The following is an 8,344-nucleotide window of genomic DNA, read 5'->3' as shown; positions in this document are numbered from 1 at the left end:
TTAACAATATATAATAAACTAACTACTGATATGACTTACGCAGAAAATGATACTCGTATCAAAATATATACTATGAATAAAACTAAACCATAACTTAAAGTTAATGTAAACGCTTCTCACATTGTTCAGTTCTGCACTAATGAAAGTAATGACAATGAAGAGTTGTAGAAACGTTAATACTAATTGATGTGCATAAGTCGGTTTATTACACACACGACACCTAATGAACGGCATATTGCCTATATCATAAATACCAATTATTTATTATTATATGGTTAGCGATCTAACGCACTTTAAGTTTTCTTGTCGACGAAAGTAGCTAATGATCATCATAAGAACAACATTCTCTTTCAGCCATATATAAGTTCTTCGATATATATTATCTCAAAAAACATTTTACGTCCGTAAATCAAAATAAAACAAAAATCCAAATGGAATTAAGTTTTCTTGACATTAACAGAATCTTATACAGTCAAATAAATGAAGCTTTAAAATTTAAGTTGAGTTTCAACAGTTCAGTTTGTAAACGTCTCATATTTATTTTCCCATATATTATTATTATAATTTGTAATTAAATCATGTTAGTCTTCAATGTGCTGTTAATGACAGGCGATTATGTTTTATCAATACCATCTGCAAGGTGAATGTGAATACGGTCATTTAGCCAGAGCGATGATCACGAAAACGAAGAGCGAGCAAAAAAAAATATAGCAACACGAATGCGCCGATGGAAGAAAAACGTTTCCTTCATTATAATAAAATTCTTGGTTTCGTTAAACGCTCTTATAAAACAATTTACACGATCATCGGGTTAAACTCGTTAAATGCAAGGTAGAAGAAGCGGTGTAAGTGATGAGGTGGTGCAGCGCATCGAATTACAAGAAAGTGTTCAGCGCTCCGAACGTCAGAACTATAATTTCTACGAATTATATAACGTATCGAAAACGTGTTATGTCAGGGCCACGCCTAAAGGGTTACCGTAACCTAAAACATGGAGAAAATTCTGCAGAAAGCTGGAGATCGTCCAAGCATTCGATGTATTTCCGCGTGCTTCTGCCAGTTTTGCATGAGCTACTGGTAATACACTTTCCGTCGGCACATCACGGGGAGAGCGGTGCCCGCTCTCGGACAGAACAAACAATTACAAAGCGTGGTACAATAAAATGTATGTGTGTTCTTATGGATTGCTCCACACGCCGGTGTTGCTAATAATACAGGAAGTTCTAGGAGTGACCGTCGACTACAAAGCCAAATGAAACACTGTGGATAGCTAGCCAGATACCGTCGGCCGATACAGCGCTATCGAAGCAAAGAAACGAAATAGAACCGCGACGATATTGCTGCGCGCACTCTAATACCAACTGTGGTACCTCCCTCGAGTCGATCTCGAACAACTGGCAACCACCGCGGGAACAGGTGTCGGCTAACTGAACAAGATCATGAAAGGGTTCGTGTCTTAAAGCGCAGCTCATGAAATCAAATAAATTATAATAGATATTTACATAAGTTCTCATGAACCCAACTCGCTATCAACTCCTAGACGGTCTTTGTACAATTACGTAAGTGGTTATGCATCAGTTCATCGTATCGCCAAGCGTTTTTGCAAATTTTCTGCATCTGACATTGATTATCCAACGGTACTCTTTTAAAATACTTCCGCAAAGAATCGCATGAAACCAAATGATCACCTAAAATTAGTATGATTTAGCAAATGATTTATCAAATTGAATTCGAACCATAATTGGTAACATAAACTGGCATTTTTATATTGAATTTTAGCATTAATAGTATTCGTAATATTATTGATTCAATACTGTCTCATAAACTCATAATTTTATTTCCACCATTGCAGAAACTGATTGTAATAAATGACTGATACTAATAAAGATAAGTTATTCGCAATTCACACACGTGAGTCTTTCATATGCAACAGCATATTCAAAAGACAAAAACATCAACATATTTGCGGAAAAAGTTTCTCACATAGCCGCGGCATTCGCTACAAATAAAAACAAGACTAATTCCGAGTACAATAATTTCAATTACATCTGCAGATACATGAATAAATACGACCATCCGGCAGAGAGCGCCAACTCGCAAGTGAATACCGACGGAAACCAGCAGTTGCATAATAATAAACTAAACAACATATGATATTTATCGCAGACAGCACAATATTTGGGGTGCAAATACATGGGATCCGCCATTTCATTGTTCTAGCAATGATAGGTGTATTTTCAAGCGAATATAGCCGGAGCGACGGCGCGATAGATTAGCATCGCGTGAAAAACATTTGTTAGTCGCTTGGCAGAGCTGTGGTTATCTCGCATTGTTCTCTTCAGGACATGCATATTAGCCATGCCTTCAATTTGAACAGCGGGCAAAATTTAATTTAAATCATTTATTCAGAAGTAAATTATACGGAAGATTATTTTAATCTGATGCAAGGAAATGAAAAATATTACCCAAACAGATTTTGTATTATACGAATCTTTTTAAACAACTATAAACACTACAATACAACAATATTAAAATATATATCAAACACAAAAACTATTAATCATTATTAATCAGTAAGATCAATATCCATCCTTCCATTCATGCATCAAATAGTTGCAATTAAAACAATACATGCGTGAAATCGAACTAATGCTATATTTTGACATTTGTGCCATTTGGAGGTTAGATTTTAGCATCGAGTTTGCGAGAAACGCTCCAATGAACATCAAAGGCATACCTGAAAGTTTCAAGACTACCAACTGATGCTACTTCTCAACTTATCATACTAGCATTTTATACGAAAATTTGCACATTAGTGTCTATTATAGTAATTAGTATTCTGTGTATTCGGTAGCAGACTCGGTTTCCGATACCTCGATTAACATATTTATTGGCAACGCCGACGCTTTTCGGTTGCCGATCGCTGCATTAGAGTAAGACGTGTTTTAAATTGCAAGCGGCACGGCGCGGCGTATGGAACATAAATAACATTCATATATCGCAATCACAAATCGGATAGCGTTTGACGTTATCAGAAAGCATACTGCAATAATTCGCATAGAGAATAGTTCTGATTCATTTGCCAGCGATTTATTGCGTGGTTCAGTAACACGAACCGAGTTCGAACGGATTCATTTCCTAGTGATATCGATGTACTGTGCCTCAGAGCGATTACCGTATGCGAGATCCTGTCCGCGGGGCTAAAATAATCTCAGCATAAACAAACATCCCAACCCCGAGAGCAATAATGATAATGCATTCATGGTTTGATCTTATTAAAGTTCACAAAGAGTTATGTTTCTGTTGTAATAAAACAAACATATAAATTTACGATTCGATGTATAAATTAAGATTAAATTATAATACATTCTGTTGTTTTTGTATAATTATCATGCAACAGCCTTATAGATAAGTCTAGGCCAGTGATGTTAATAATGATGATAATAATAAGAGGATGCTAAGCTCGAAAGCAAAACCGTAAGCTGAGATAATGAGATATCCTGTTCGATTTAAGAAAGACAACGTGACAAAATTCCAAGTGACTTTCCCAACGCACTCATCAACTATACTGTATTCATAAACTTTTAAAACTAAATGAGATAGGATCCCAAACTTTGACTTTCAGATTATAATGCTGGAGCAAAATTATCTGCCTGATATTTTCCATACTCCAGGTAAAAAATATGTAGTTTGAAAAGTTAGAATTTAGAAAAAAAAAACAGAATATGTTCAATAAAGTTTTAAAGCGTACTATCTTTATTTAAATATTTTATTTCTCAATACACCTATATAAACAGATATAATTGTAACAGTTTTTTTCTGTAATTTGCTTCAATATTTTTTTTAATATCATTTCAACATCAATCAGACTTATTCTGTGTTCTTTTATAAGCTGTAATAATGTTTTTCCTACTATTTACTTTTATTCAAAGACATCCCAATGGTTGTTCTTTCTCTTTGTGATGAAATTTTTACATACTTTTAATAAAACATTTTAGGTCTATATTTTCAAGTAAAAACAGATCTTACTAATGTTTAATATGAGGTTGTACGTAGCGCGAATTTTTATTTATTTCCTTTATTATTAACAATCAGTTATTCTGGTTTACATTGAATATGATTATAGATAGTAGTTACTTCAGTAGGTAATTACTGTTGGATACAATTCATTGCATCAAGTTAGTAAGCCTTAAATTTTTAAGTCTCCTTAATGGTGAAGCAGCGAAGCAACGAGCAAATTGGGGTGATTTTCTAATCTGTGATGATGATTAGTGTATCTTGTTATTATAAAGTCTTTAATATATAGCACATTCAGATCATCCTGCAGAGTTTCATTGCTCACGTACCAGGGTGCACCTGGTCATCATTCTAAGTAGTTTTGATTAGGTCCGATGTACCAATGCCACAATATATTTGCTAGAGCAGCCCCAAAGCTCTATACCGTACGACCAGATGGGAATTACCGTTTTATATATGAACCAAGATTTTGTTTTCGAGAGCTAATTTTGAATTACGTCCGATAAGCCAATAAATGAGAGCGTTTGAACTGAAAGCCTTGTATTTGCTACGAACAACTCGGTAAGAGTAACCGCAGTGGATTTTTAAATGTAATTAGGAGTATCTATAAAAATTTATATGATTTCAAAAAGCTGTGATCGAAAAACGTTGTTAACGATGTTCAAATGCTTTGTAGCAAAATATTCGATTCAGCTTATCCAGTTTAGGTCGTCTATAGTGTTCACATCAAGAAACCATAAAGCAAGAGGGCAAACGCTTCGTTATGCTTGTACATCGCTGACGCCAGGGCGTCACGCTATCACATCAATTAATTGTAATATATGAAATAATTTCTCGATGTTTCTATGTAACGAACTGACTCTCGCAGTTATTACACTATAAAATATGCGCATTTCTTGCGCAAATGCATGAAACTTTTTACTGCATGCGCGCACAATAAAGTACGTTTTTTCGAAAGACTGCTTTTATCGCGGTCGATGGAAAAAGCGAATTGTTCCAACAGATTTAAAATTATTAATAAATTTTCACGCGTACTATCATATTGAAATAACGTTTATGTACATCGAAGTATATATGATCCGTATTTTTTAAAATGTGACAATTAACAGCCCATAAGAAGTGGAGTGCATATCTCCAAATAATAAGCATAGACATTTTATTTGTCTTTTGGTCACTTTTTATATGTAAATTCGTGTGATAGAAAATAAAACCAATACCAAGTGTTACAAGGAAGACATAAATTAAAATTTCCAAAAAGCACATTTTCTGATCAAATAGTTACTCTATAAATAAGAACTACATTGTAATTAATAATCAGAATAATTGAACTCTGCATATAATTTTAAACCAAACAACAGAAGTTACATAAACAACAGAAGTAACTTTGTGCATTATATACAGCACAAATATTTTTATGGCAGTTTTCATTTTAACACTATAATTCACATTCAAGATCGTTGTCAAGTTTTAATTTCTCGACCAATAAATGTTGGAAGAACGACATGACTGCAAAAGTCCCAAGAAACCTTGTTCAGACTCAAAGTTATTTCCTAATCAAGATACAAATATACAATGCTGCTTATTATAGATACAAGTGCTCATACAGTTAGTAACTAATGGTTAAAAATATGATATATAATTATACAGTAAGCTTCAATAAACCGTTTATGACGATATAAACTCAGTGCAAGTTATTTAATTATAAATATATTGCGTGGATTCTGTTAGCTTCTTAAACTTTACACTGATGGATAACGCAATTATTGAAACTCATTGATCAAAAATTAATCTTTGAGCTCATTTGGAAATATGATATATTCAACAAATAACGGACAAAATTTTAACTTTAAGACCGAAATAGGCAAAAAGTTAAAACTGAAAATCTCATTGTATGTTTTCAGACGTAGCAATCAACTCAAATATTTTTGCCTAACACGCCTGGTGTATATTTAATATAAAGGTCACAAAATAATTCTCCAACATTTTCTATGAAATAAAAAATATAAAATTATACAAAAAAAAACTAGTCGTGCATGGCATCGTGTCTTGTGGCAAATTGCTGGAATTTCCAGTACCATATTGAAATAATCAAGGAATCTTGATTCATATTGAATAATCAAGGATATTTTAATTAGAATATTTTTTGAAAATTGCAAAAAAAAAAAATTTTAATTTTCAAAAAAAATGTCTTTCCCAAAAGCTAATCATTTCTTCACGATCACTGTCAACACAATCATGTTTTTAGAATAACTCTAATTAGATGATCCGTTCTCTCAATAAATTAAATATTTTTTGCTTTTTGTTTTTTGCTCCGTAACTCCAAAACGGGTGCAACTACTTTTGCAAAAAACTATTCAAACACATCTCCTCGTCAGCACAAAGTGAATGTTTTTTGAATCATTCAAATCGTATGATCCGTTGACGCGAAAACCGAATTTCCATTTTCTGCATTTTTTGCACCGTATCTACGAAACGGCTACACTAGCCTTTGCCAAAAACTAATCAGCACGTTTTCCTATCAATGGAAATCAAATTTTGGATCAGACAAATCGGTTGATCCGTGCGCCCAAAACCTTAGACGAAAAATTGACTCCATAAATAAATACATACATACACATCCATTTTATCTAAAGTATGCCAAAATGTTTACTTTCAAGTGGAAATTTTCATTTTCGATTTTTGGACGATTACAATAACTTACAATATAGAAATTTAATTATATTTATTCGTTTATGGATTATTTTTATATTGGTAGTAACAATTACTTCATATTTGCTTTAAGAATGAGATCATGCCCAAAAATCATATCAATATAACAAATATATGTTTTTCACGTGATATTTTTAAAGCTATGTTTTCAATTATAAAATCGCACTTGAGTATATTTCAACAACATAAAAAACTAATTTTTTCGAGAATAATTGAAAACCTTTTTATAATCTTCACATAAAACGCATCTAATCGGTTAGGAATTAGGAAGCTCAGTAGAATTATAAGCTATAATAAAGCACATACAAGAACGTGTACGTAGTCAGACAGTTTGTGTTAATTGCAAGTACACGTTCATTACGGCATAAACAATGCCGTTCCCACTATACAAATAGTGAACGCGGGAGAGATTATCAAGTGTTGCGAAATTAACGGACTCGTGGGCTTCACATAATGTAGAGACTCGATGCTTCTGTTATTTATTAATATCCGAGATGCTAACATACGAGCAGACTAGAAGAGGACGTCTGATATCAGACCATAAATCAGCATGTGAAAGAAGTGAAATTAATGTCACATCATTATGAGCAGTATGAACTTAGAAACATAGCTGCGGGAATAATTATTACTTAACAACCGCGAACAATTATCATATAGTCAAATGTCCAACGACATTTTATGAAGAACATGTTAAAACTACTAACGGTTATTTTTTGACAGATTTATTTTTGGTTATGCAATATCAAGACGTTCTCATTCAATTATTTTCAATCTGATTAGTATGACTGTGGAATTAAGTATAATTATGACAAAGGCAAGTAAAATGTCTTAACCTTAAATGACCTTTGTGTAATGCGTAATTTCAAAACAAATGTTAATGTGTGTAATATATATAGCAAATTCGATCAAAATATAAGTTAAACTTATAGTATTGAGTAGAGGAACTACGGGCTATTTTATAGTTTGTAAGATGTGGGCACATAGAAATGGTGTTACAGGAAACACTATATCCTTTATTTGTATTATGATAATAATTGTAGTTCACGTTTATTTTTAATTAAAAAAATCATATTATTATAGACATTATATATTTCATTTGTATTAATTAAAGTTTGCCAAAATTACATGAAAAGAATTACTTAGAAACAAGCCAATTTTCTTAAAAATAAGTAACTAATTTACTACTTGACTTGGCAGACATACAACTAGCCCCAAACACAGGGTAAGTTGTAACACCGCACTTTTTCTAGAAAATGACTAATTTTGAAATAATGAACAAAATTTGTAAAATTATTTTTACTTGATTCGGTAGAGAAATAGCTACAACAACAATGCATCTTTATTTCGTATACATATAATCAGTGGATCTCAAGACAAATTAATTTAAAAAAAACTTAAAACTATCACCTAGCTCCTCCAGATCTTTATATCACCCTAGTATTCTAAGGCCTTATAATTATACGTACGCTCAAATAACAGTTTCCTTCTACATTCTCTTATTCTTCGATAATTGAACGCATAATTAAAGCTAGAATTTGTGACATTCTCAAAAAAAAAAAATGGGAAAAAATTTAGATAATAGTCAGTGAAAGCATTTAAAATTACCGTATCATTTTAG

Source organism: Ctenocephalides felis, unplaced genomic scaffold (genome assembly GCF_003426905.1).
Source record: "Ctenocephalides felis isolate EL2017-DRISC unplaced genomic scaffold, ASM342690v1 CF-g0.4_SCAFFOLD_01886, whole genome shotgun sequence".
Classification (NCBI taxonomy): Eukaryota; Metazoa; Arthropoda; class Insecta; order Siphonaptera; family Pulicidae; genus Ctenocephalides; species Ctenocephalides felis.
Note: the sequence above shows the minus strand (reverse complement) of the source record.